At 42.1% G+C, this 27241-nt stretch overlaps 1 protein-coding gene across 1 annotated transcript in view; it reads left to right on the forward strand.

Annotated features, from left to right (window-relative positions):
- The first annotated feature begins 2763 nt into the window (after nt 1–2763).
- SMUG1 (single-strand-selective monofunctional uracil-DNA glycosylase 1) overlaps nt 2764–27241 on the forward strand; it is a 130974-nt gene continuing 106496 nt past the window's right edge. The window contains exon 1 of the mRNA XM_087710501.1: nt 2764–2857. The gene's annotated coding sequence lies outside the window, so the exon portion shown is untranslated. The remainder of the gene's footprint in view (nt 2858–27241) is intronic.

The following is a 27241-nucleotide window of genomic DNA, read 5'->3' on the forward strand; positions in this document are numbered from 1 at the left end:
CGATGGGATAAACCCTTTTGTGTTTAGCCTGGAAAATGGACAGAGGAATGGAATGGAATAGAATAGAATAGAATAGAATTCTTTATTGGCCAAATGTGACTGAATTTGTCTTTGGTGCATATGCTCTCAGTGTACATAAGGAGAATAAAATACATTCATCAAGAATAAAAAGACACAACACTTAGCGATAGTCAAGGTTACTAATAAGCTATCAAATCGTATTAGGAAACAATTAAAAACAATATAAATTGAATGATACAAGCAACATGGAAGGAAGTGAGGTTGCAAAAGCCTGTTGTAGGTGGGGATTATTTTTGATACAGGCAGCCACAAGAGCTTGACATAACTGGCATAAAAAAAGAGTGGCATTTGTTTTAAAGCCGCCTTTGGGCTACCTTCTTCCCAAATGGCTTATAGAAAAGGGATTCAAAAGTAGTCCTACTCAACTCATTCTTTGTGAATAGACGTATTATTTTAGCCATGAAGTTAGGAAGGGGCTCTCAGAGGGAATGTATTATACACCTCTGCCTTCCAGGAACGGGGAAGGAGCAGAGAATGGAGTCCTGCAGGATCTTTGCGCTCTGCTTGTGGGCTTTGCAGGGTCATTTCCCGCTAACAGTAATAGGAGGACTGGGATAAATGAAGCCTTTCTTTAATCCAGGGGGGGCATTCCGTATCATAAGCCTTTCTCAAAAATACATAGGAGACCAGACTGGGAGGCCAGAATGAATTCTAGCCGCATGGTTAGCATTGGCATGCAAATACTCATATTATAATTAAGGCTTGTGTTTAAAACTGCCAGGATGAAATCTTGCCTCAATTATACCCTGCAAAACCTTTATTTAAAGTACCACATCCTTTAAGGAACGTATGTCTTGAGCTAAGTCAGTGGGGCATTTCTTTCATCTTAAAAGCCAGTATAATTTTCTTTCTTTCTTTTTTTGTTTAAAGAAACCTATAGAATGCAAACATGCAATCTTAATGCGACCTCCTGCGTATACATGGGTCTGTCTTCATCTGTGTCTCTTCTCTTAACCAGAGGTGGTATTCAGCAGGTTCTGACCAGTTCTGGAGAACCAGTAGCGGAAATTTTGAGTAGTTCAGAGAAGTGGTAAATACCACCTCTGACTGACCCTGACCCCATCTATTCTCTGCCTCCCGAGTCCTAGCTGATTGGGAGGAAATAGGGATTTTGCAGTAACCTCCCCTGGAGTGTGGTGGGAATGGAGATTTTACAGTACCCTTCCCCTGCCAAGCCCACCAAGCCATGCCCACAGAACTGGTAGTAAAAATTTTTGAATCCCACCACTGCTCTTAACGTATATATGAGCCAGGTTCTATTTTAACTTCCACCGATGAAGGCTAGGAGATGGTTCCATGACCTTGTCTTCCTGTTCTCTTTCTTATGGCTCAAAGTGGGCCAGGTAACACGTGTGCCACTTCAAAATGCACCTGGCTGGGAAAGGGGACGTCTGAAGAATACAAGCAATTTGATAAAGGGAATCATAACAATGATATCATCATCAAATCCTATCGGTCTATGCAGATTTTCATAGAAAATTTGTGGTCTTTCAGACAATACAGTACTGCTTTATTACTACTAGCATAGCTCAAGGTCACAGATTCTCCATCCTTTTAGATGGAACGTGGATGCACATGCATATAAGCGGTGTCTGCTAAATTTTTTGTCTGGGATCCATCTTTTAAAGACCTGGGGAAAGGGGATAATAACCCTTCCTCTTCATCATGTTTTCTTTGACCCTCTTCAGTTTGTGACATTCATCTCTTTCAGTATGTCTGAGCTCAAATAATATGGAATCATGGAATAAAAGAAGAGACTGTGAAACTCAAGCAAAGATTAGATTCCAAGTTAAGCGAATCCACTGCCTTTTAAAAATCTGTATTTTAGTATAGCTGCTCCTGAAGAGTCTGTTGTACCTGTTTCCCCACCAGGTGCAGCCTCAGCATCCATACATCTCCAAGAAGCACAATAATTGAGGAATATGCTACTGTTCGTCTCCAGATTATACAATATATTCAAGTGGAATAGTGTCACAGGGAATATTTAATCCTCTCAAGGAGTCGAAAAACTACAATATTGGCTTGCAATATATAAAAGTGATGGTGAAACCTATCCACACATCTTCCTATTTCACCCATTCAAAAGGAAAGTATCTCTTTTCTCAAGGTTGGTTTCATAATTTCTCATGGCAGCGGGGTATATTTTTGGTTTGGCCCCACTACTAGCTGGCCATAAGCCTTCGCATATTGCTTTGTGTGGATGGTGGGTTGAAAAAGGGCAGTGGTGGATTATTTAAAAACTCACTAGTGGACTCCTCTTTCAAAATTTCCCATTAAGTATTATTATGATTGGCTGCCATTTCTTGGGCTGAATTTCCTGACACACCCTTGTTTGTCTCATTGGGGAGTTTTTAACTTTTCTGTCCAAGATTTCAAAGTCTTGGAAAAATAGAAAGGAAGATGTTTTGGAGCCACTTTCTAAAATCTAAAAGAAGGAGTTAAATAACTCTGGTGCCAAGCTTAAGAGGTAGCTGTACAGTTGTGTAGTCTTGCACATATGGAAGGTTTCATGAGATTTTTTTTCTTTCTAAACCAATGGAGCCAAAATTCTACTTATAAAAAGTTTAGGGGGTGAAAAGAGGAATATAGCCTAACTCTAATTCCAACCCTAAAATCAATACAGTCAGAATCAGATTGCCTGTTTGCATACATTCTTGGATTTCAGCACGTTAAAAATTTGTTGCAGAGAAAATGACTGGCCCTCCTTCTTGGATGTTTTTATGTAAACCTTCTTCCCAAGCATTCATTTTTACAGAGGGTGGAAGACAACTGAAAGGTAATGTTTCTGGGGGGAACTGATTCTTGTTTTGCTCAATTTGGGTATTAATTAGGAGTTTACCTAGCAAATCAGAAAATCATATACCTATAGCTGTTGAACTCACCCTTCTAACAACTGTGCAATTGAATGCTAAGTGGGCTAACTTTTTTCCATTCTTAAATTATGTGGGAGTGGCTTTTTATAACTATTATGTTTATTCAATTTACCAATGCTTTACTTGGCACTGTTGCACTGTATCAAAAACTAGATATTTCTCCAAGGCGCAACCAGGAATTTTCTGATTCTTTCCTCTGTTGAGTGTGTCCCTGGTTAGGTTTCTTAACAGTTCCTCACTAGTGACACTAATTGTAATCCATCATATCTGGAAAATAACAGGATGAGCAAAGATGCAGATAGAGGAGTGATGGCGAGCCTATGATATACATATCAAAGATGGCATGCCATGAAGTTTTGGTTGACATGCCAATGTTCACTAAACAGTCAACAACAACTATTCTGGAAAGCACGCCCCATTCTCAAATGATTTTTGGAGGGTGTGCAGGCATTGTGAGAAGGAGGTATGCTTGTGTGCGGCCTCTGCAGCTCCGAAAATTGCATAGGAACAGGATGTGTTTTTGCATTGTTTTGGAGGCTGCAGAAGTGCATTCTCTGAAGCCACTTCAAAATGAAGGCCTGATGGGATCCAGATCAGTCTTGAGTGGGCCGCAGAGGCCTGTCAAAAGAAAGGAAACATGGCCTTAAGGTAAACGGCACATCCTGGGGCTACAAGGTGGCCTTTCTGAGTGGCAGTGGTGGCACTGGGGCTGAAGTTAAGGCCTGGGCCTCTATTCCAGGCCCATCCTCGGCACTGCTGCTGAGTGCCACTGTTCACGGTGGCATAGATTGGCGGGGAGAAGAGATAGAGAATTGCTTCTCTTTTGTTCGGTGTATGTATGTGTGAGACCTGCCAACACAGTCACATTAGCGTTTTTCGAATTTTTGAATTGCTGAGCTCAAAAAGATTCACCATCATTGAAATGATGCCAATGATGGGAGAGAGTCTACAATTCCTCATGGCAAAAATTCTGCTTCTGCCCAGTGGAAAACAAGAAATAAGGCCTAGATTTGCAGAAAAAGCATGGCTGAATATGTGTGGCTAGCTGGTGACTCAGCATGTTATACGGTATTAGTTTATAGGTTAGTGTATCCTGCAGATCGAGAAAATTAATTCAGTAAATTATAGTTCAGTTAATCATGGATGGCTCTGTTATTACACACACAGCTCAGACATAATCCCAGAACTGGCTGAGTGAACATCTCAATAGACATAAATGCCTGATTAGCATAAATACTCTTTAAGTGGTATTTTCATGATTACATATAATGATGATGTTTTATTTATTTATTTATTTACTTATTTATTTACTTATTTATTTATTTATTTAATATTTTTGAAAATATCCTGTGTGTATAGTCCGCAATCCGCATGCACATTTTTTTAAAAACCCCATTTAATTGTAAATAATTACTCTGAGGTGATTTGAGTAAAGGCGCCTACACAAGGTGCATTTGTATAAGCAAAACCATATTACCTCATTTCGGGAGTCCAAAATTATTTCTCTGCCTCACTACTGCTTAAGGATATTGCTTGGCTTTTACTCATTCGACTGAATGGGGATCACTGACCTCTGCTCATGAATTCTGCCTTTGATAAATTTCATTAAGCTTAAACATTTTATAATCTAATCCAGGAATAGGCCCTCCAGATAGGGCTGAACTACAGTTTCCAGCAGCTCCAGCCAATTTGGTTAATGGTATGGGATGCTGGAAGTTGCAGTTCAGCAATATCTATGGAGCCACCCATTGCCTAGCCCTGGGGTTACTTTCATTCACCTTCATAATTCCACATTAGCCAACAGTTTTTCCATGCTAGAGCTAGAAGTGTTGTGTAAGCCCAATCTATATGAGAACCTATAGAAATTAGTGGATGAATTCAATAAACCATGGTTAACCATGTATAAATGTCTTGTGGAAACATTCCCATGTTGTCCTATTGCAAGTAGATTCGGTGTGTGTGTGTCAGGGGTGGGTTTCAACCGGTTCGCGGCGGTCCCCGCGAACCGGTTGGCCGGCGAACCCGGAAGTAAGTAACTTCCGGGAACGGTGAAGGGCCCACCCGCCCGCCCGCGTTCCTTACCCGGTTTTGACGAGTTCTGCACTTCCACGCATGCGCAGGACACATACAGCGCCTGCGTGATCCTCCAGGAGCAGCTGGAGCATCGCACAGACACTAGTACGCATGCATGCGCTGCACGCGTGCACGAGGACGCCGCCGGCCCCGTTCCAACCAAACCGGTTGGAACGGGGCGAGAAACCCACCCCTGGTGTGTGTGTATGTGTCAGGGTGGGAGAAGTCTACTGACAGGACGAACAGAGGCATTTTTAAATATAATAATTCCATTGCCTCCATTAGTAAACAATAACATTTGCTACCCAACTACAATTAGTTCTTGTTTAGCTATTGTCTTGTTTAAATGACCACTTGCAGTTATGGCAAATGATATAAAAGTAACTGTGACTAAACCTCATATTTACAGACTTTGCAGGTCTGTAAAACAAAGTAAAATTGAAGTAAGATTGTAAGCACAGTTGTGGTTTTAGTAGGCAATTTCACTTAATAACCAAGTTGCCAGTTCCAATTGTGGTTGCTAAATGAGGATTACTTGTATCTATATTTCTTCTGGAAGTAGGTAATTATCTACACATATGTACTGTGAATGTTTTTTTAAAAAACCCATTTCCTTCTGAGCAAACTTTATTGAAAATAGTGGGATTTACCCATACTATCTGAGTAAATAGTATAATATTGCAGAATAGGAAGGTTCATTTATGGAGTTCATCATGTATTTAATAAGAGTCGCTGAATTTTTAAGATGAACCACATAGAAATTTAATTGATAAATAAATGAACAAATAATATCTCAAAAAGAGGGGAAAACCTTTGAAAGAACAGAATTTAACCATTTTAAATATAAAAAAAGAATGGATTTCTTCTTTCTCTACACATTGTTCTTTTTAAGCTGCTTTTATTCATATTCTCACAGAATTATCAAATAAGCAGCTTTCTTTAGATGGTGTAATGTAATCAGTTATGCCGTTAAAAGCCAGACTGATTAAAAGATCTTGGATCTTGACATTCTTGGTTTCAGCATAAAAATTATTTGAGAGAGATTTGACCTTATAGTTAAATGTTCCAAACTGAGGCAATGCAGCCATGCGATCTGGACACTAGAGGGCATGAAAGTGCTTTATCTAAGGAACCCTTGGCTTTTTTACTATGGCAGACTCCAAAATGGCTAATAAATAAGCAAAGAATGGGACTTTACGTATAATGTGTTCATTAATGGGGATAATTGGCATAGTTTAGAGCTGTCTGTTTGCTCCCACCCCCTCTCATTCTCTATATGTCGTAGGCCAAGGCTGGAGCGTTCACTATCGTGTCGTCTAGAATTTTTTCTAATATTATTTTAACAATTGAATTTAACAATTGCTCCAAAGATAGATATTTAACAGGTTTAGAAGAGGTGAATGCAATCAGGGAAAAGACAAAGAGTGTATGCTTCCTCTGTGAATGCAACCATACAGGGCATTCTTTCATAGCCTGAAATATTAATTGTGGTTTGAGGTAGAGATGTTGCAAGTGGGGATTAATAACCTACAAGCTGTACAAAGGAGATTTCTGATTTCTACACATCAGGCACAAGAAAGGTCCTGCCAAATAGGTCATTTGGCAAGCGTTGCTTCCTAATAGTCATTCATATCTTTTAAAGAACAGAAATAAAAGTTTGTGGATAATTTATAAAAGTCTACTGATTGATTGACTTCCTAGCCATGCATATCAGAATGGAATTGTATTGCTAAAACTGCCTCGCATTCAAATGAATGGATCTTGTAATAAATCAATACAAAGAGCATTGTAATCTATTCCTAGCTGTAATGATAATGTGTGAAAAGAATCTAAATTAAGAAGCGTAGAAAAGGTAGAAATCACCAGAAAAACAGAAATATGTGGCTCGAAACTAGGTTATTGGACAGTCAGTCTTTTGTTTATGAGGTTCATCCATAAACATGGTCATCCTTTAGCAGGGGTGTCAAACTGGCGGCCCATGGGCCGGATGCGTCACGTGCAGGCCACACCCACCCCGCCTCTGCAAAGGCAAAAAACGTCATGATAGGTCACATGATACAATAGAGTTTGACCCCAGTGCTTTAGAGAAAAGGCCATATTTTGCACAGGAGAAGTACTCACACCTGAAGATTCTTGACAATCATATGGAAACAATTTTGGAATTGTTTGTTCCAGGAACTTACATTGGCTGTGTTGGTTTATTTATTTATGTTTATTTATTTGATTTTTGTCCTGCCTTTATTATTTTTTATAGGTAACTCAAGGCAGCAAATATACCTAATATTGTTTCCCCCTCCTATTTTCTCCACAAAACAACCTATAAGGTGCATTGGGTGATAGATTTCCAAAGTCACCCAGCTGGTTTTTTATACTGAGAACTGACCATCTCCAGGTTCCCAGGCTATCACCTTAACCACTTGACAAAACTGGCTCTCAAGACTAGAGTAGATCAAACTGGTTTGAGAGCTGAGCCTGTTCTTTTTCAACAAACAAACATTAGGACTCCATGGAATTATGATTTCATTGCCCTTTGTAAGGACAGGATTTCAGTCTAATTTTACCTTATAGTATCTAGACTTCAGGGCAAAAGTAGCTTAGCTGCTTAGTAACTCCTTCTCAAAGGAAGGAGGTGTTTTGGCATAGGACTAGATAAATACAACAACTTGAAATAAGGATCGGGACAAGGAAACATGAGCAAGCAACTTAATTGTCTTTTTGTGTAGAGTGGGGCTACAAAATCTGACAGTAGGGTTGGTGATTCTTTGCTCTTCATTCTCAGCAGTTCAAGGTCAGCGGAATAGAATGTGATTGCAGATCATCTTCAAATCACCATTGAAAGATTGGGAAATGTGAAAATGCCCACATATCTGCAACTTCTCCCCCCAAAAATGACCAATCTATGCTCACCCCTTTGCTGACTGCCATTATAGACAGACTGTGGAAATGATATTATGAAAGGGGAACACATAGGACTGAAATTGACTTGAACATGGATTTAAAAATGACAGGCTATAATGAAACAAAAAAAAGTGTTAAAAATTTATGATATTTATGTAGTTAATTACCAAATATATTAAATTACATGAAAGTAACCAAAATATCTTTACAGTCCCCAAGGCATGTCACAACTTTTGAGCACCCCTAATGTTTGGAAATTGAATGTTGAAAAATTTGACACACCCTATAAATTACTGGAAAAGATGATATATTTGATATATAAATGAAACCAGCTGATGTCTTAATAATTAAAATGGACCTACAAATGACAAATCAGAAGATGACTTGGATATTTTCCATATTGTATTAGACTTAAAAAAGAGAAACTATTGAAGTTTTAAAAGATTAAGTGAGCAGAGAGAAAGAAAAAAGAAAACCAAATCAAGTTCAAGTTCATTATTTGAAGAGATTAAAGACCAAGCCTGTTAAAAGTAAAGGCAAGGAATATAAATAGGGGTTATTTGGTCAAGGTTAAAATAGATATGTTGTTATCTCTGGTAAACCTTAATAGACTTTTGCTGACAAGGAGGTTTTAAGGATTTGTTTATAGATAAGAAAGGAGATATGGGAAGAAGAGGTCATTCGTTGTATTTTAGAAGATGATACATTATTAAAATTGTTTATACATGTGACAAAGAAGGAAGTTACTTCTTTATATATTTTCTTTTTCTTTGCTATACTCCTTTACTCTCTTTTCTTCTTTTTTGATTTTTTTCTTTTTATTCTTACTTTTGATAGTACTTAGCTTTTATCTTTTTAATGCAATGTTTAATAAAATTATTGCAAAAAATTTTTTGTCCAAATTGATGGTTGATGGTTGATCATAGTATAAAGCAGGTTTAGGTATTTGATATTCATCCTGTGACTTCTCATAACTGAATCATGTTTAGATAAACTGTCAAAGAGAATGAAAGGGAAACTAGAATGAATGCTACATGTGTAAGTCAAGTGAGGATATACCCTAATACAAGCTGTGTAAACATAGACCCACCCTTCTGCTCTCATGAAACAGCTGAATAGGTTCTTTCAGTACAGGTTGAATGAATACTCAGAAGTTAGTGACTAAATCCAATGTACAATAATAGGAGTGAGGTTCTACTTTCAAAGGGGACTTCTCATCATAATCCCGCTAGGATGGACTCAAATCTGCTATTTCCCAAATTAAGTGGCTGTTTAGAGACAGATAGGAGGAAGGATTCGATTTGATATCATTGTTCCTTCTATTAGTGAAAGAACCCTGCTGAATCCAATTCTTAATCTCTTTTCGATGTCTCCCATCCAGTGGTGGGATTCAAATAATTTAACAGCTGGTTCTCTGCTCTAATGATTTCTTCCAACAACCAGTTCACCAAACTGCTCGGGAACTTAACAACCGGTTCTCCCAAAATAGTGTGAACTGGCTGAATCCCACCACCGCTCCCATCTCTCTGGCAGGGCATTTATCACTTGACACTTGGGAAGTCACTTATGAATATGTGAACTTTCTTAATTAAAAAAAAACCCCACACAATGTGAAATGAACTGAGGAGTTGCTATGAAATGTGGCATTTCATGGTTCGTTCGCTTGATGTTGCTGGTTTGATAAACATGCATGTGTGAATGAGCCCTTCAAGACTAACATAATTTCTCCTAGACTTTTAGGGATTGCAAAGGCCTAGTAGAGCATCTTCACACAAAACATCTCGGAGAAATGGAGTAGGGAGTTGGAGAGTCTTGAATGTAGGCTTGCCCTGTCTTTGTTCTTAAAAACAAAACCTCTAGAAGAGAAGCTTTGAACTAAGAGAAAACATTTACATTTGCACAAAAAAGGCACTTATATTGCTCTAGACAATTCTGTAAATTTCAGCAACAACTTTTTCGGGAGAGGACATTTGTTTGTGTGTGTGGGGGAATTTTGTATGTATATTTAGTTGGTAACATGCGATGCCACTCCTTTTACAAATAGAAGGCAAAGCATCAGGGGTGAAATCAACTTACCTTCGCTACTGGTTTGCAAATGTGAGTGCACGAACCACCTCTGTGCATGCACAGGACCTTCCATGCACGTGCAGAGTGTCAAAAACAGGATGTGATGACATCCGTGTGGGTGGGCAGAGCCTCCCACCGCCACCGCTAATGGTTCATCCAAACCGAATAGAACTGGCTGAATTGCACCACTGCAAAGTATCCTTGGGTATAGCCCATTGTGCTTAATATTTACAAAGCATCCATAGGATTGAAAACCAACTTTTAAGAACTCTGAGCACTGGCTCTGGGATAAAAATTCCCTTGTTGAATTAGAACAAGCTTGGCTTGGTCTAGAACCTTTGATAGGAATCTCAGCTAGACACCACTGCATGGTCCACTAGAAACATGCCAGTGGACTCTATGACATTTATCTACCTAGCCATCTTTGCTGAATTAAGGGTTAGTTTGTATGCATCCCACTAACTTTAGGAGAATGGGAGATGGTGGGGGGGGGGCTTGTCCTCCTCCTAACCCTCCATGGAAGGGATAATAGAATATGTTTATCTTACAGGGGGAACCAACTTGTCTGTCTTTGGTGATCTTGCCACATTCCAATGTCATTTTCTCCTTTCCCATTCTCTGCCAGTTCTTCCTTCTATCCAGCTTAATCCATATATTTAGTCTCTCTTCCCCCAACCTGCCCCCCCCAAAAGGCAGTTTTGCACATTCCCTCCAATCGTAAATCAAAGTAAAGCAAGATTAGGGAGGCCAGTACAGGATGCTGTACAAGTTGAGAGCTCAACCTTTGCCTCCGCTCCATAGACCCTGGATAGGGCCTTTTGGGCTTAGGCTCTTCTCCCCTTCTGTCCTCTTCTCTGACTTCAAATTTCATTTTAATATCTCTGTCCTGGTTTTTTTTCTGTCTAGGTTCTAAAACTAGCTTTTAATAAGACCGTAAAACAAAATAGGGAATCAAAACAATTTCCATGAAAATAAATCAGAAGGCAGGCAGAAAGTCTGCTCCACGGAAACCACGGTTTAGTAGCCCGGTTCAAGGATTGTGCTCAGAAGACCTTATGTTTGGCCCCTGTTCAGTTGAAAAATAAAATCAGATGGCCAAATGATGGGAACCTGACAACCTGAAGTCCAGTCACAATGGACCAGATTTGGGTACTCTTTGGGCATCCACACCGACTTCCTTTAAACCAGTGGTGGGTTTGCAATTTTTTTACTACTGGTTTGCTCACACGTGCAGAGGTGCCTGGGCAGGTGGGCGGAGCCTCCCACCGCCACTACCGCTTTGCCCGATATGATAGAAACCCATTTCTGCTTTAAACATAAAACAATACGTCCTTTTTTGATTGATAAAACTATTGTCAGATAGTTTCCGTCCCTGAAGTTTCAGGCTGCTGGAGTCCAGCTAGCATAATATAGAGTCTCCATTCATAGCTGGGATCATGTATCATTCAGTAGGGCTAACAAGTTGGGCTGTTAATGCTGCTACCGCCATCTTGAAATTGGACAGTAGTGGTTTTTATTTTATTTTTTATTTAATTTTTATCCCATCTTTATAACTTTATAAATAACTCAAGGCTTTTGTTGTTGTTCAGTCATTAAGTTGTGCCTGTCTCTTCATGACCCTGTGGATTATAGAACACCAGGCCCCTAATCAGAGGTGGTATTCAGCAGGTTCTGATCAGTTCTGGAGAACTACATGGTATCGGACCTGGGTACTTGAGAGACTGCCTCCTGCCAGTTACCTCCCAAAGACCTATTAGATCCCACAGACTAGGCCTCCTCCGAATTCCATCTGCTGGCCAATGTCGGCTGGCGACTCCCCGGGGGAGGGCCTTCTCTGTGGCTGCTCCGGCCCTGTGGAATGATCTCCCCGTGGAGATCCGGACCCTTACTACCCTTCCGGCCTTCCGCAAAGCAGTTAAGACCTGGCTGTTCCAGCAGGCCTGGGGCTGTTGAACTATCCAGCCCCATTCGAGGTTATGGCTGTTGTAGAATTTTAAATTGTTGTTTTTTATTTTATTTTTTGTATCCCTTCCCTTTTTTATTGTGAGCCGCCCTGAGTCTCTCGGGAATAGGGCCGCATACAAACTCAATGAAATGAAATGAAATGAAATGGTAGCAGAAATTTTGAGTAGTTTAGAGAACCGGTAAATACCACCTCTGACTGGCTCTGCCCCCATCTCTTCTCTGCCTCCCGAGTCCCAGCTGATTAGGAGGGAATGGGGATTTTGCAGTATCGTTCCCCTGCCATGCCCACCATGCCATGCCCACCAAGTCACACCCACAAAACCGGTAGTAAAATTTTTTGAATCCCACCACTGCCCCTTATCCTCCACTGTCTTCCCCTGTCTGACCAAATTCCTGCCCACTGCATCAATGACACTATCAAACTATCTCATCCTCTGCCATTCGCTTTTCCTTTTGCCTTCAATCTTTCCCAACATGAGGGACCTCTGGCGATGAGAACTCAACATGGCGAACATACCTAATATTCCTTCCTCCTCTTCTTATTTTCCTCACAGCAATAACCCTGTGAGGAAAGTGAGTTGAGAGAGGGGGGCTGGCCCAAAGTCGCCCTGCCTAAGGTAGTATTAGAACTCATGATCTCCCAATTTCCAGCCTGGTGTCTTAACATTAAGCTGTATCTATACAAACACTGCGTACGCATGTCCAAGCACCCAGACACAGAACAGCAAAAGCCGCAGATGAAAGATGAATGTATATATGTTGATCCAGCTACTCTTGCATGGCAGGATTAGTGGGGGGCTGGGGGGAGATTGTGGGGGGGGGGGACTGGAACTCAGAAACAAATCCTGAGGTTTTTGTATTTTCCCCATCCTGCTCCTCTCCTAACTTTCCTTTCCCAATCTGGCTGGTGAGGATGGCTGGAGTCATAGATAATACCCAAAGAGTAGCTGTGATACATCTCAGGTGTGACAGGAAGCCTTTATCATTTCATAAACTTGAGCCATAAGGAAGAGGTTATCTGCGTGTGACCAGGGACACGCCATTCTTTAAAATTACTTGGATGAAAAATGTGGATCCAAGAACTCGCAGCCTCTGCTTCACCTTCCTCCTTCTAAACAGCATGGTCCTGGTGTCCACCTTGATCTTGGTGTCTGGGCATGAGCCTTGCCTCTGCCAGGCATGGATCAGGGATGCCCATGGGGCTGCAATGACCCTTTTCCCATGGCTCTTCCTGCCTCTTTTGCTCTTCTGTCTGTCTGCCCGCCTGCCTGTTTGTTGAGCATTTGGAATCCAAGGAGGTCAGAGGTCAGCTGGTGAAGGCCATCTGTATGGGATCAGTGACTGTGTTTACACAGGAGGCTTTGCCAGGAAGGTGTCTGGCCCAACAGAGATGGGCAACAGCAGACTCCCCCAGACCAGCAATCTGGTTGAGGTGGGAATGGGCTGTCACGTCAATCAGTCTGCCTGTCTCTCTGTCTGTCTGCATTTGGTCAGGCCATAAATTGCAAGTGAGACGGTGGGAGGAATAGCAGCCGTACCGAGGCTGATTTTATGGTCAGTCTTGCCTTGCTGAAGAGCTCAATGGTACCCCCCCCTTCCCAAAATAGCCTTGCATCCATCTTTGATCTCTTGTCAAGACTGGCTGGGCAGTTTCCTCATTAGCACCTTGTCCTTCATACCTTCCATTTTCTCCATTGCTATATGTCTGCTGTGATCAAGAAAGGATGGTATGTCCCACCCATGTTTCCAGGCAGAGCAATACGCACAATCTTAGTTAGTAGAACAAAGTTTATGGAAATGTGACTGCCAGGTAGCCTGCCTTGATACATTCTCCAAGCCATATCAAATGAACATTGAAAAACATGTGAATTGCTGGCTTTTTCCGGCAATCAGTCTAAATTTCTCATCTAAACCACTCTAACTTCTAAATTTGGATATAACAGGAAGCATTTGCAACAGTTTTATCTGCCAGAGGACTCAAGCATTTATTTTCATTCATTTATCAAACATATACTCCCCACCCCCAAATCTCAATAACTCTGGGCTGCTCACAACTAAAATAAATAAATACAATCCACACCAAGTATAAATAAATAAGGTGAGAATGACAAACTGGATAGGGAGGAAGCAGAGAGCTTCCCTTCTCCTTCACCAAAGAACTGGGCGATCATCCAACTTTGCTAGACTATTGCAGCAAAAACATTAGAGAGTTTTAAAGAAAATTAAAAATATTCGAGCACAAGCATTTGTAAGTCACATTCTACCATTTCAGATATATGGAGTCTCACTACTGAGTAAAGAGTAACAGTTACATAAACCTATGATCTGGTAGCGGTGATGATAGAGATGTTTTAAAAGAAGAGGTTAAAAGGTAAATAACACATTGGTTACAGAATGTAGTCTCCTAAATAGAGTGCCCATCACAAAATAAGTGTTGATGTGACACAGACATTCCTGCATTATACCTTAATATGCCCGCTAAATTTATGAAATCGACTGGATAAGAAAAATCAGTCAACAGAATAAACATGACTATTTATATATATAAAAAGAAGAGGGATGGGATGGAAATGACTGCTAGCCAGTCCTTTAATCAATTAAACCCCACAATCCACATTTCAACAATGAGCTTTTTACAACCCGGTTTTCTTTGGTTAGATAATTTGAACACGCTAAAATAATTTATCCAACATAAGCTTCTTGGAGTTGAGGAGAAAAGGAAAAACATTAAAAAAATAAAGATTTTTTAAAAAATCTACATATCTAAATTTGTAAGATGTATATCAGGAAAGCAGACTTTTGTATTTCATATTTTTGTTTTTATAATTTGTGAATATGTTTCTGTTTGAAGTGTATCCATAACTTAATGAAGGCACACATATGAAGCACTTAGCTAAAACTACCCACCATTTTTAATTTCTAAAGAAGTTTATAAGTCCTATTTGGGTTACATTACTCAAGGTGGAAACATATACTTGATATACTCTCTAAGTATCTCCCCCCACAACTTTGGCAACTAACAATAACAAATGCAAATGAAGCCCACTTTGCATTAATTAACTTTGCATAATTCCATTTTCTTCTAGAATTCAAATTTTAAAAGCTTTTTTTTAAACATCTTTTTCAAAACTGGAGGCTAAGGCATGAAAACAGCAGGAAATGGAAAGACATTATCAGAGAGTTTGGAAAAACAGACTAGGCTAATGTACAGATTGGCAAGTTCATGAGTTCTGCAAGCGCCAACATGTAAATCTCAAAGCAAGTAAAATAATTCTTACATTTCTAGATTATTCCACTACAAAACACAGTAGTATGTCTCCTGATATATAGAAGGGTAAAGCATCAATGTCAAAATGTTATGCATGATATGTTTGATTCAAGAGGTGGTCTACATCAGTGGTCCCCAACCTTTTTATCGCCGCGGACCAGTCAGCCTTTGATAATTTTACCGTGGCCCGCTGAGCGCGCGCAGGGGTGGGGGGGGGCGTTGTTCGCGATGACACATTGATTGTTTATATATCACGTGCGTACCAGCGTGGGGCTCTCTTCCCTGGAGCCTTTGCGCACGGCCCAGGAGCTTTTACGCACGGCCCAGGAGCCTTTGCGCTGCAGCGATCATGTCCCCCGGCCGCTGCAGCGATCATGGCCCCCGGCCGCTGCAGCGATCATGGCCCCCGGCCGCTGCGCGGCCCGGTGCCAGGTACTCCACGGCCCGGCACCGGTCCACGGACCGGGGGTTGGGGACCACTGGTCTACATATCCAATTGAATGTTGCAGAAGTTAACTGTTCACATGAAATACTACATTCCCCATAAGAGCTGTTCTCCTTCCATGTTAACACTTCTTCCATTAACACTTGGTAGACATGCTGTGGAAATGCCTACAATAAATGCAAAGAGGCTGGCATGTAATAGAAAGACCACTTAATTTGAAGAGACATGCATGGAGAAGTTTCTGGGGTTCCCACACTATACAGGTCACATCTTTCAGAGTTGTCCAGAAATATATGTTTTAATTCACATCTGTTAATATTGCTTTCTTACACAGTATGGTAGACATATTATCACTTGGAATAATTTTCAACTGATATATGCCTCAAGGCCGCTCTCTCATTTTTATTTTGGATGCTCCCTTGAGGTTGGATTTTTACCTCATAAACCAAAGATGTTTATCTAGCATGATTAGAAAACCCCCAACATGATGAGTCTTCTCAGTCCTTAATTGCCTTGTTTTCTCCCCCCCCCCCAGTCCTGCCCTTTAAGTCTATCTTGCCGATTCTAAATCTTTTCTCACTGGACATAAACAAGCGAAGGAGGCCTTTCCATTTTCCTTCTTTCTGGATCTTTCTCCCTCCTGAAACCTTTTATCACCTTCCAATGCTGCCCTTTGATCCCTGTCCCATGTTTCTTCATTGTTTTTAAAAGGCTAAGAACCCAAATGGATGTCCAGTTACTCCCACTGAGGTCTTGCCAATGCTAATTAGGGCAAAATTAGGACAGTAAATCTCTTCTGAAAATAATGAGCACTGGAGAAGCTTTCAATACCAAGCATCCAAGATTGCACTAGACAATTTTGGAAATTTGGGGATACCCAAGTTTTATGCTTGGGTGATCTATGTAAATGGGGAAAGAGATTTTTACCTTCAATAATTTAATCTCAATTGTAATCAGGCATAGTTTAAGTAATGTCAAAAAAACCACCATATAAATCCCACTGTGTTCACTAGTAGTTGTTTTTGTGCAGGTTTAGGATAGTATCATCTAAAGAGATATGTAACCAACATGCTATGCCAGAGTGCATATATCCATAAAAGTAGAACAAGAGTGACAATTCTTTTTGTTACGCCAGAATTTTCCTTAAGTATAATTTGTTAATAACCATTTGAATTCTCTAATAGCCGCCAGGCAACTGTAAAATGCATATGTTACAATAACAAGTAGTTTCATGTCACCCTTCCCCATCCTGGTGTCCTGCAGATGTGTTATAACTTCAGTTTTCAGAATAGTGGGAGATTGAGGGTAGGAAATAGATATGCATGTGTGTAAGTATATAAAACTATATAGCTCCAATCTCCAAAGTCATTGTCAATCCAACTTTGTCTTCTTGTAATATTAGAAGTGGGTAAAATTGGTCTGACTGGTTTATTTTTGAGGGATGGGAACAAACTGGAGTTTTGTGGTTAGGTAGCAGACACACTCACAAAATGGCTTCTGCAGAAGATGTATATATTCATAGAATGGTTGCCTTAGTAGGCATGGCCACTCACAAACACTGCATTAGACCATTCAAATTTCATCTGCACAATGTACCTGATCCCACAAAATTGCAATTGTAGTCCAAAATTCCTTGAGACTGTGCTGACCTAGGCTTCCCAAGAGCATGAAGCCAGAGACAAGGAGTTTAATAAAACCCCTTTTATTAAGTTACTGTGAATTCTGCTCATTAACATCCAGCAAAGTCTTTCAAGGGAGGATTTATAGTCACAGATTTTATCTGGCTTGGAGAGCTGCCAGGCTGATATCTGCAAAGGCGATATTGGCAAGGAGTCTCAGAGTATCACGAACCAATTAAGTGAACTAATTGTCTCCTGCAAACTCCACTCCCCTTTCACTCGTCTTTTATTTTCTTTGGGAGAGGCCATTCATCCTCCCCCTGGGGCCTTACTCCCAAGTCGACCCCTCTTCTTTAGCTGTTCCCTTCGTCTGGCAACTCTGCGCATGCACACACTGGGAACAGGGTCCAGCACTGCTGTTCGTCTGCCTCACTGATGTCTGCCTCTGAAGGCAGCTGATAACTGGCATATGGCTCTGTGCCTCCGACACAGAGCCCTCATCAGAGCCTTCCCCAGACTCCAGGACTGGCCCATGTTCCTCCCCAACCTCCTCACTGTCCGAATCTGCTTCCAGCTCCGCTGGTGGGCCGCAACAGAGGCTACTTAGTTGCTTCACTAGTCCTCCTGCTTTTGCCCTATCCTACAATAGAGTAGGAACAAGAGTAAAAGGGCCTTCCAAGGTGAGGAAGCCGCTAGCATAGTTATGCATGCAGAGTTTACTTCTCTGAGCTCATGTAGTTTCCTTGTCCCATCCAGTTAAGAGAGAAAGTGAAAATGGCCACTGCTCAGTCTTTATTGACAGGTACAACCAGAGATGGGTTCCTACCAGTTTGGACCGGTAGTAACTTAGTGGTCTGGGTCGCTGGAACCAGCAGCGACCCAGGCCTGCCATGCCCCCGAACCAGTTCTCTCAGCTGTGCCATAGGCGCCGCCATCATGTTTTTGCCTTCTGTGCATGCGCAGAGCAATTTTTGTTGCACTGCGCGTGTGCATGTGGCGCATCCCTGAGCAAACCAGCAGTAGCAGCAGCCAGAATCCATCCCTGGGTACACCGTAGGGGCTGATCACAGTTAGTGTAGTCAGTTTACCCTGACTGGCTCACTTGAGTAGCATGATGGAAAGGGATGTTGGATCCAGTCAGCCTGACCATTGCCATCCACAACACTTAGCAAGAGTGGAGGAGTGAGTAAGGGTAACAACTGCTTCTCTTAGAGGCAACCACCGTTGACCCTTCCTCTTGCTTACTCATTCCTCTCCTCCAGTCCACTCTTTACAGAGGGTGAGTAAAAAGGCCACTTTCTTTTACTCTCTACTGGGAATCACTGTTCTGCTGCCTTCCTTGCCAGCTAACATGAGCAAACAGGAGAGGCACAAAAAAGTAACAACTGGGAAACATCATTAATCAAATCCTTATCAAAAGAACAAAAGTCTGAGCATCTAGTAATACAGGTAGTCCTTGACTTACGACAGTTCATTTAGTGACCGTTTGAAGTTACCACAGCAGTGAAAAAAGTGGCTTATGACCATTTTTCACAGCTACAATCTTTACAGCATCCCCATGGTCACATAATCAAAATTCAGATGCTAGCCAACTGTTTCATACTTATGACCATTGCAGTATCCCGAGGACATGTAATCCCCTTTTGCGACCTTCTGACAAGCCAAGTCAATGTGTTCACTTAACAACCAGGCTACTAACGTGTCAACTGCAGTGGTTCACTTAACAACGTGGGCATGAAATGTCGTAAAATGGGGCACTTAACAGACATCTCACTTAACAACAGAAATTTTGGGCTCAATTGTGGTCTTAAGTCAAGGACTACCTGTACAGCTGCTCATTTCTCTGGCAGACTTTCCTCTGAGTGGCACGCCTAGGGAGAGTCCGTCCCTGAGCAGAATAGCTGCCACTCTATAAGATCCAGAGGGAGAATTCATGTGATCAAAGGAGAGAATGAGATCGAGATGGTTGCTTCCACGAGCAGCTTTTCATTTTTCATTGCCAGATGCCAGAGGGATAAAGTGACAACACAGCAGAGATAGCAGCTTCATTGAGCCAACACCATTGTTCCAATTCTCCCTTGCCCGGATCCTTTTCCTGGGGAAGGAAAGTCAAGCTGTGCCAGGAAGGGATAAAGGAAGGAAAGGGTTTTTTTTTTTAAAAGGCAGATGATGACTTTGCTTGTTTTCCTATGCTCTAAATCTGGCAGTGCTCAAAAGAGGAGGAGAAGGAGTGGAAGGGGGAGAAGGATGAAGGATCATGGGGCTTCTTCATCGCCACCCTTTCTTCCCATTTTCTGCTGAAAGGACAAGGGAGGAGAAATGGCTATTTATCATTCACTGTTTGTTTTTACTCAGTCTGCTTCCCCCACATTAAAAAAAAACTCTCTCATCGCACCGAAGTACCCTTTCCCAAATATGCAACTAATCTGTCCAGTTAGGCTCAGATAACAGAGATGCAAGGAGTAGCAAAGGTCTCAAGCAAGGACATCCCTCAGTAACACAGAAACTGCTCCAAAGCAGAACCTGAATTCTACGTGACCCAGGACCCAATAGGCTGAATTTAGAAGATTTGGCCCATGCAGATGTTGGAAGAAATGTCCTTCTGGGTTTGGCTCCAAGTGGGGAAAAAGACACTGGAGGCATGGAAGCTGCTTAGAAAGATGGTTTAATGTTTTAATGGTGGACAGGACCACATGGCTTGAGGTCCTGGGAAAAAAGGTGATCACATGCTTCCAGGTGTTGGGTGAAGAAGAAGAAAGGGTCGAGGGAGGGGCTTGCAGGGCTTTTTATAATCTGTTTGGCCCCACCTATCTGTTTCCTGTTCCTGTGCAAGAAATGTATTCTGATTGGTTGTCAGACTCACATGGGGCCATGCAGGGGCAACTAGGCTGAGTTTTGAATCCAGGTTTGATTGAATTCTCAGATGCCATGTGGTCAGTTGGGTAAAAGGCCAATATTATCATGCCTTAATCTCATCTCCCTGGAGCTGAAGGGGAGAACTCTTTATTATGTAAAGGGACTAGTTCAGGCTTTACTGGCTCATGGACAAAGTGGGTGAGGGCAGGAAGCTGCAGGGAGAATTACTTTGTCTTTTTGAAACATGTTTCTTCCTTTTCACATCCAGAGGAATATTCTGCCTTTTCAATATTTCCTAGGGTATTTCATTTTTCTGGGAGGCGGCTAGGTGATAACTTCCTACAAAGAAGTCAACCTGACACTGTCTTCGCCTGCTCCAGTTTCAATTTGGTTCTTTCTGACTTCTTCCAGCACAGGCCGTGCCATGCCCTCCGCCTGAAGCTCACAACCTCAGGGCTGGTAAAATAGCTCCCTTCCCCCTCTGCTTGGTGGTTATGATTTTCAGAGCCCCATTTTTTGGTAGTTGTGAAAGTCAAGTGTCCAACAGCTATCTATCTATTTGGTTTGCCTAGCTATCCCCACAGTGACAGGAAAAGCAGAGAAAGGAAAGAAAAAGTGGTTTTAGTGTACAGGTACTCTTGGCTCCACAGTGGCTGAAGAGGCAAATGGAAATGGGTGGAAAAGGCTCTTTAGCCAGCACTCTCCATAAAGTCCCTCTTTACTATAGGCCTGGTGGCTCAGTGGTTAAAATGCTAGGCTTGTCAGCTGAAACGCCAGCAGCCTGGGTTCAATCACCCGAGTGCCATGTGATGGGGTGAGTTCCCATCCTCCTCACCCCAGCTCCTACCAACCTAGCAGTTCAAAAGCATGCAAACGCAAGTAGATAAATAGGTACCACTTTGGTGGGAAGGTAACAACACTCTGTGATGTCATGCGGGCCACATGATCACGGAAATATCTTCGGACAGCACTGGCTCAATGGCCTTGAAACGGAAATGTGCACCACGCCCTAAAGTCGGCAACGACTAACGGAGTAAAATCTGCAGGGATTCCTTTATCTTTTACTTTATTATAGGCGTGCTGGCTGCAAAGGCTCTTTTCTTGAGGATATGTTTCCATTGCTCAGCTGCAAGGGATTTATATTCGTATCAGATTTGCCTGCTTGAGCAGTGGGTTGGAGTAGAAGACTTCCAAGGTCCTTTCAACTCGGTTAATCTGTATTTTGCATGCCCCGTGTGCTGCAGAGCTGCTTTGAAACTAGAGGACTTCACTGGCAGTCCACCTTTACCTGTAGTCCACCTCGATTTGCCTTTGATGCCAGGGCTCCAGAAGGGAAAGGGGACTGTCAGGTGCCACTTCCATGGATAATGAGAGAAGAGAGGAGATGGAGTCTTTTTGCTGCTAGGTCTCCAATAACACCATCATTCTGTAGCAAATTGACAGATCTACTTAGGCCTTCCTTGCCTTTCAAGTAGTTGTTATTACTAATATATTTCTTTTAAAAAAAAACACACAGTTAATATGGGGGAGAAGAGGGAGAGAGAGTGCATGCGAGAGCTTTTAATCAGTGGATTGTCAAGTGATTTATCTAACAAATATATGGTGTTACGAACAAATACTAGCCTGATAGCTTGACATCCTCCCAATTGCCCAAATTTCTGATACTTCAGAGAATTTACAAACAGTCAGTGATTGAGAGAAGAAGGGGGATATTTATTATAAAGGTGGAAAAATAGTATTTCTATTGTGCAGAAAGTGACAGGTTAGTTTTGTTTACATGTTACCCATAATTTATCAAGAGGAGAAACCTTGGAAATAGGCTAAGGAACTTGAAGAGGTCAGAAACATTGGAAGAAAGTTTAACCCCAAAGTATGTAGATAAGACATGGGAGGCACCATCCTGCAACTTTTACATGTGTGGAGGAAGGATAACAAATCACTTACGGAGTGGCTACGTCACAAATATCACTGCTCGATGGTGTAACTACCGTAGTTAGGCCTCGTGAGATGGTATTCCTCACTTGCCACACTAGAGGGCACTGCTTGGAGTACCACAGGGAAAATTTCGGTAAGGATGCATGGGTGTGAATAAACAAACAAACAAATAAGGTAATTTACCTGGGAACTGATCGGCTTAATCAGCTTTAAAAAATGTACACCTTCAGTATTACATATTCCCTGGTTTAAACGATCCTTGTTTTATTTGAGACACCCCATTTGATCCCCAGGTGTGCCTCTTTGCCACTCATTTCATCTCAAATTATAATTTTGCATATTCATGCCTTCCAGAAGAGGCCATCCTCATCTGTCAGCCTTGAAGCTGGATATTTCCCTCAGAAGACAGACATGAAGGAGGGGAGTGGGGGAAACCACAAGAAGAAAACAAATCACTAGGGAAAGCAGATGTGATAATTGCCTTGGTTCAAAGGGATTGAGGGCTGGTCATCTCTTCCATTGAGGCCTGGGAGGGACAATTTCTGCTCTGTGTGAAGAGTGCTCCTGCAGATGGAGGGAGCACAAGGAGACAAGACAACAGGCTCACAACCAAGTGCAATAAAAGGCCAGCAGCGGCTGGCCATAAATACCTTGGCTTGAGGCCTGGTGATGGAATGCCTCTCCAGAGCAGGATGTGTCTCGCTGCAGGGCCCGGATGGACACCCTGGCAGTCTGCCGCCCCCCTCCATATCCTGGGCCTCTTTGCAGCCTTCGCCTGGGCAAGATGTGGGAGGGAGAAGTGTGTGCAGGGGGCAGATGGGGGAGAGAACAGAGACCCGGGCCAGACACTTTGTGGCTCTCCCCTCTTCAACAACAAAGCGCAGGCCGGGGGCCGGGAGATGCTTATCTGCTGTGCCTGGGCTGGGGAGGCCTCTGGGGAGCTCAGAGAAGGAGGCAATTATGCAGCAGCCTGTGATGGCTTTATGGCTTAAGAGGAGGGTGGCAGCTAAACTGCTTCTCTCCTGGGAGAAAAATTGGCTGTGGGAGCAATTCAGCATTTGGAGTCCAATTTCCGGGAGTTGTCTTTGCTACTTCCAGACAGCAAGGCTCTTCCGGCTAAGAGGGCTGGCTTTTGTCTAGGGCCGTGGATGGACTATATGAAAGATGGGCCAATTTGATATTAGGCACAGATCTAGGCAGGAAGGAAATCCCTAGTTAAAGGCATGTGGTATTTTCCCTTTCAACCTACCAAGTAGCCTTAACCTGGCTGGGAGAATATAGTTACAAAAAGAACCCAAGCCATGATACTACCATATCTTGATAAACCAAATGCCTGATAAAATACACAAGCTCTATCTGAGTTTAGTTTATCTGTTAATCTGGCAATTCAACTTTCCCCCCATCCTGCTAATTTCACATCTGGACTCAGCAGCTGGATGTTTATGCTAGCAGTGGACAGACAGACTGATTCTCCCCGTGGATAAGGGAGCAAGTTCCTCTAAAAATGGCCTATCCAGAGACTTCCTTCACCCTCAATCAACTTCCATAGCGTCATAGAAATCAGAGATTTTCTTCTCGGTTACCAGCAGGGAATGATACCATATGGGGCTGTACAAGTACTGCGCCATTTGCATCACCCCTTATCAGAAGAGAGCCAAGATGGACAATAATAAGATAATTCTGCACGCAAGAGAAATCAGAATTAATGAGCCTTTCCAGACTTTGCTCTCTCCAGTCAGTGTGTGTGTGTGTCTGTGTATGCCTGTGTGCAGGTGTGTGCTCTTAGTTCCTATTCAGGATAGCTAATAGCTAATACAAAAAACCCTCAAATATTTAAAATAAAAAGGAAGAAAGAAAAAAAGTTGCAAATACATCTGGTAAATCAGATAAAAGTTGTAATTAGTACTTTAACAAAAAAACAAAACAATGGCCATCTAGGTACCAACCTGACAGCCAATATGGTCTAGTGCAGGGGTCTCCAACCTTGACAACTTTAAGACTTGTGGACTTCAACTCCCAGAGCCAGTTTGGCTGGCTGAGGAATTCTGGGAGTTGAAGTCCACAAGTCTTAAAGTTGCCACGGTTGGAGACCCCTGGTCTAGTGGTTAAGGTGTTTGCTGTGTCCAGTCTTCCCTCTGGTCCGTGCCTGACACAGAAGCTGCTGAGCCCTGATTGGCTGAGGAGAAACTGGTGCCACTATACAAAGAGCTGTCAAAAGCCTGGTAGCTCCTGCTCCTGTTAGCTGAGCAGCCACACTAGTTATCAAACTAGTGTTTACTGTTAGCCTCCAATGTTAGCAATAAAGATTGTTAGCTTTTACCAATTGTCTCGCCTCAGTATGTAAGTCCACTTGCACTGGGGCGTAACAGTGTTGCCCTAGAAACTAGGAGACGATGAGTTCTAGTCCTGCCTCAGACATGAAATCTGTCTTCCTCATCCTGGGCGTGATCCTCTCTCTTAGCTCAACTCACTTCACGGGGTTGTTATTGTGGAGAAATTGGAGGAGGAAGGAGTATTAGGTAAGTATGTCACTTTGAGTTGTTTACAAAAATAATGTGAGATAAAAAAAATCCAATAAATGCATATATTCTGGCTGTCAATGTTTCATTATACACATTTAAGCTTGCTGTGCAAGAATAAGGAAGCCACACCTGCTTAAATGTATGTCTGCCTTTGCATTAGGTAAGAATGACTGAGTTTAGAGACGGTGGGGTATGTTAAAATGTGCCTACACTCTGCACCATAATGTATTCAATCCCTGAAATTAATAGAGCTGCTTTCCAACAATTCTATAGTTTGGATTTTGATAAAAGAAGGATATAAATACCTATGTACATAAAGTAAAATAACCCAGCTTCCCCAGGTAAGTGTCCTTTGTCCAATACACTACAGTTTACCATCACCATAACTAAAACATAGGGAACAGTCTCGACATTAAACATTAGGATGTAGGTGGTAAAGATGGCATTTTGCCATCCCTAAGGGGTCTGGGCATGGCCAACTCCTGAATTTTCTGCCGAACATCAGTGCAGGATCAGTATTATGTCCAACATAACCAGTAGTGGGATTCAATTTTTTTTACTACTGGTTCTGTGGGTGTGGTTTGGTGGGCATGGCAGAGGAAGGATACTACAAAATCCTCATTCCCTCCCGACCCCACCAACCTGCTTTCTAGCTCTGTTCAGGGCAACAAAAGAAGATCAGCTGGGAGGCTGCGGGAGCAGGGCCAGCCTATTTACCGGTTCTCCGAACTACTCAAAATTTCCGCTACCGGTTCTCCAGAACCTGTCAGAACTGGCTGAATACCACCTCTAAACATAACTTATTTGAAGAGTGCCGGGTTGGAAAAAGCATCAGAATTGTTTTATTGCTTTCGCGCTGTCTTAGATTGATAGGAGTGATATCTGAAGGTTACCAAATTGGGGAGGGCTGCTATGATAGCTATGATAGAAAAACCATATGCTATTTTTTAAAATTAAATTATTTATTAAATTTCTATGCCGCCCATTTCCCCTACAAGGTGACTCCGGGTTATACTACAGAAAGGCTGGATTTCACTTTATATTAAAATCAGACAGTGGCAACCACACATCACTTCTGTACTGTGGCCAAGTGTCGAGTGGACATGCCCACAAAATTACCAAGAGATTAGCTCCATTTCAGGGAGACTTCGCTTTGAATATAAAGTAGTGGGGGACTATCCAGAGATTTGGGTCAGCAGTTGCTAGGCAGAGTAGCATATAGAAGAGCACATAGTACCATAAGGACTAGTTTGGTCTAGTGCAGCGGTTCACAACCTTCCCAGCTTCACAGCCTGGTGCACATGGCTGGGTGTGTGAGTGGCAGGTGCACGTGCACTCACAGCTCCATTTATGTGAGTGGTGCATGTGGAGTTTCACATATGAGTGGAGGGTGCTTGTGCTCATTCATGAAGCTCCACTCACAGGAATGGCAAACCCTTGTGCTTACATGCAAAGGTCCATTCATGCCAATGGAGCTTAGCGTGCAAGCACAAGTGCCCTCCACTTACACGACTACAGCTTCACGCAACCTTGCACATTTCTCCTGCGACCTGGTTTTGAACAGACTGCCGCTCGGTAGTGGGCCACGGCATAGGGGCTGGGGACCATTGGTCTAGTGGTTAAGTCACTAGGCTAGAAAGCGGGACACTATGAGTTCTAGTCCTGCTTTAGCCACAAAAGCCACTTTGTGGTCTTGGGCCGGTCACTCTCTCTTAGCCCAACTCACTTTACAGGGTTGCTGTTATTCGGGGGGGGGGGGGTTGGGAAGGAGGAGGAAGGAGCATTAACTATCTCCACCGCATTGATTTATTTATAAAGTTTAAATAAAAATCTAATAAATAAATACATATATTCTGGCCCGCAATGACTTCCAATGTTTTATATACACAACAATAAGGAAGCTGCTTGCAAAAAGTTCAGGGAGGGAGGGGTTCGTTGAAGTGTCCTTTTGCATTGAATCCTTGAAATTAATAGAGATTAATAAATTCTACAGTTTGCCCCATAGTCAGTCTCACTGATGAACCAACTTCAGATAGAAGGAACTGACATAACTAGTATATCACTACAAAGACTCTTCCCGTTGAGGCAATGCTCGGTTAAGCTCACAATAGGAAGTAAACAGGGTTACGTTATAAACTTTTAAATTTTTTTGTATTAGGCTAATATGACATAAAAATGACATAAATTCTCTCCAGATCGGCCAGGCAAAGTGTGCTGCCTGTTTATTCTGGCTCTTCCTTTGCCCTCAGTAAAGTTGTTGAAAGTACTTTGTGCTCTGTATTTTACAATGATGTTCCAAAAAATAACCTTCATGGAACAATTAAAGTAAAAAGCAATAGAAGTGTTTATATTATTTAAAGGCTACTCTTTTTTTTGCGGGGGGGTACTTCTAAATATTTTCTTATTTCCTCAATCTTTGGTAGAAAAATGATAACAATACTGTCATAACTAACTACGCTCTGTATATAAATAGGATTAGACAAATTTGGAGAGCTTGATGAATGCAAGAGAGTCTCTCTTTCCTCATAAGGACAAATCTGGATACTGATTTTTTTTCTCTCCCTCACCCGGACACCGTATGCATCTGGAGAGTCTATTCAAAAAAACATCTGGACTTTCTCTGGGATGCAGTAAAGAAA

This window comes from Thamnophis sirtalis, unplaced genomic scaffold (genome assembly GCF_051295495.1).
Source record: "Thamnophis sirtalis isolate CommonGarterSnake01/CBP01778 unplaced genomic scaffold, rThaSir2_p1.2 scaffold_3, whole genome shotgun sequence".
Lineage (NCBI taxonomy): Eukaryota > Metazoa > Chordata > Lepidosauria > Squamata > Natricidae > Thamnophis > Thamnophis sirtalis.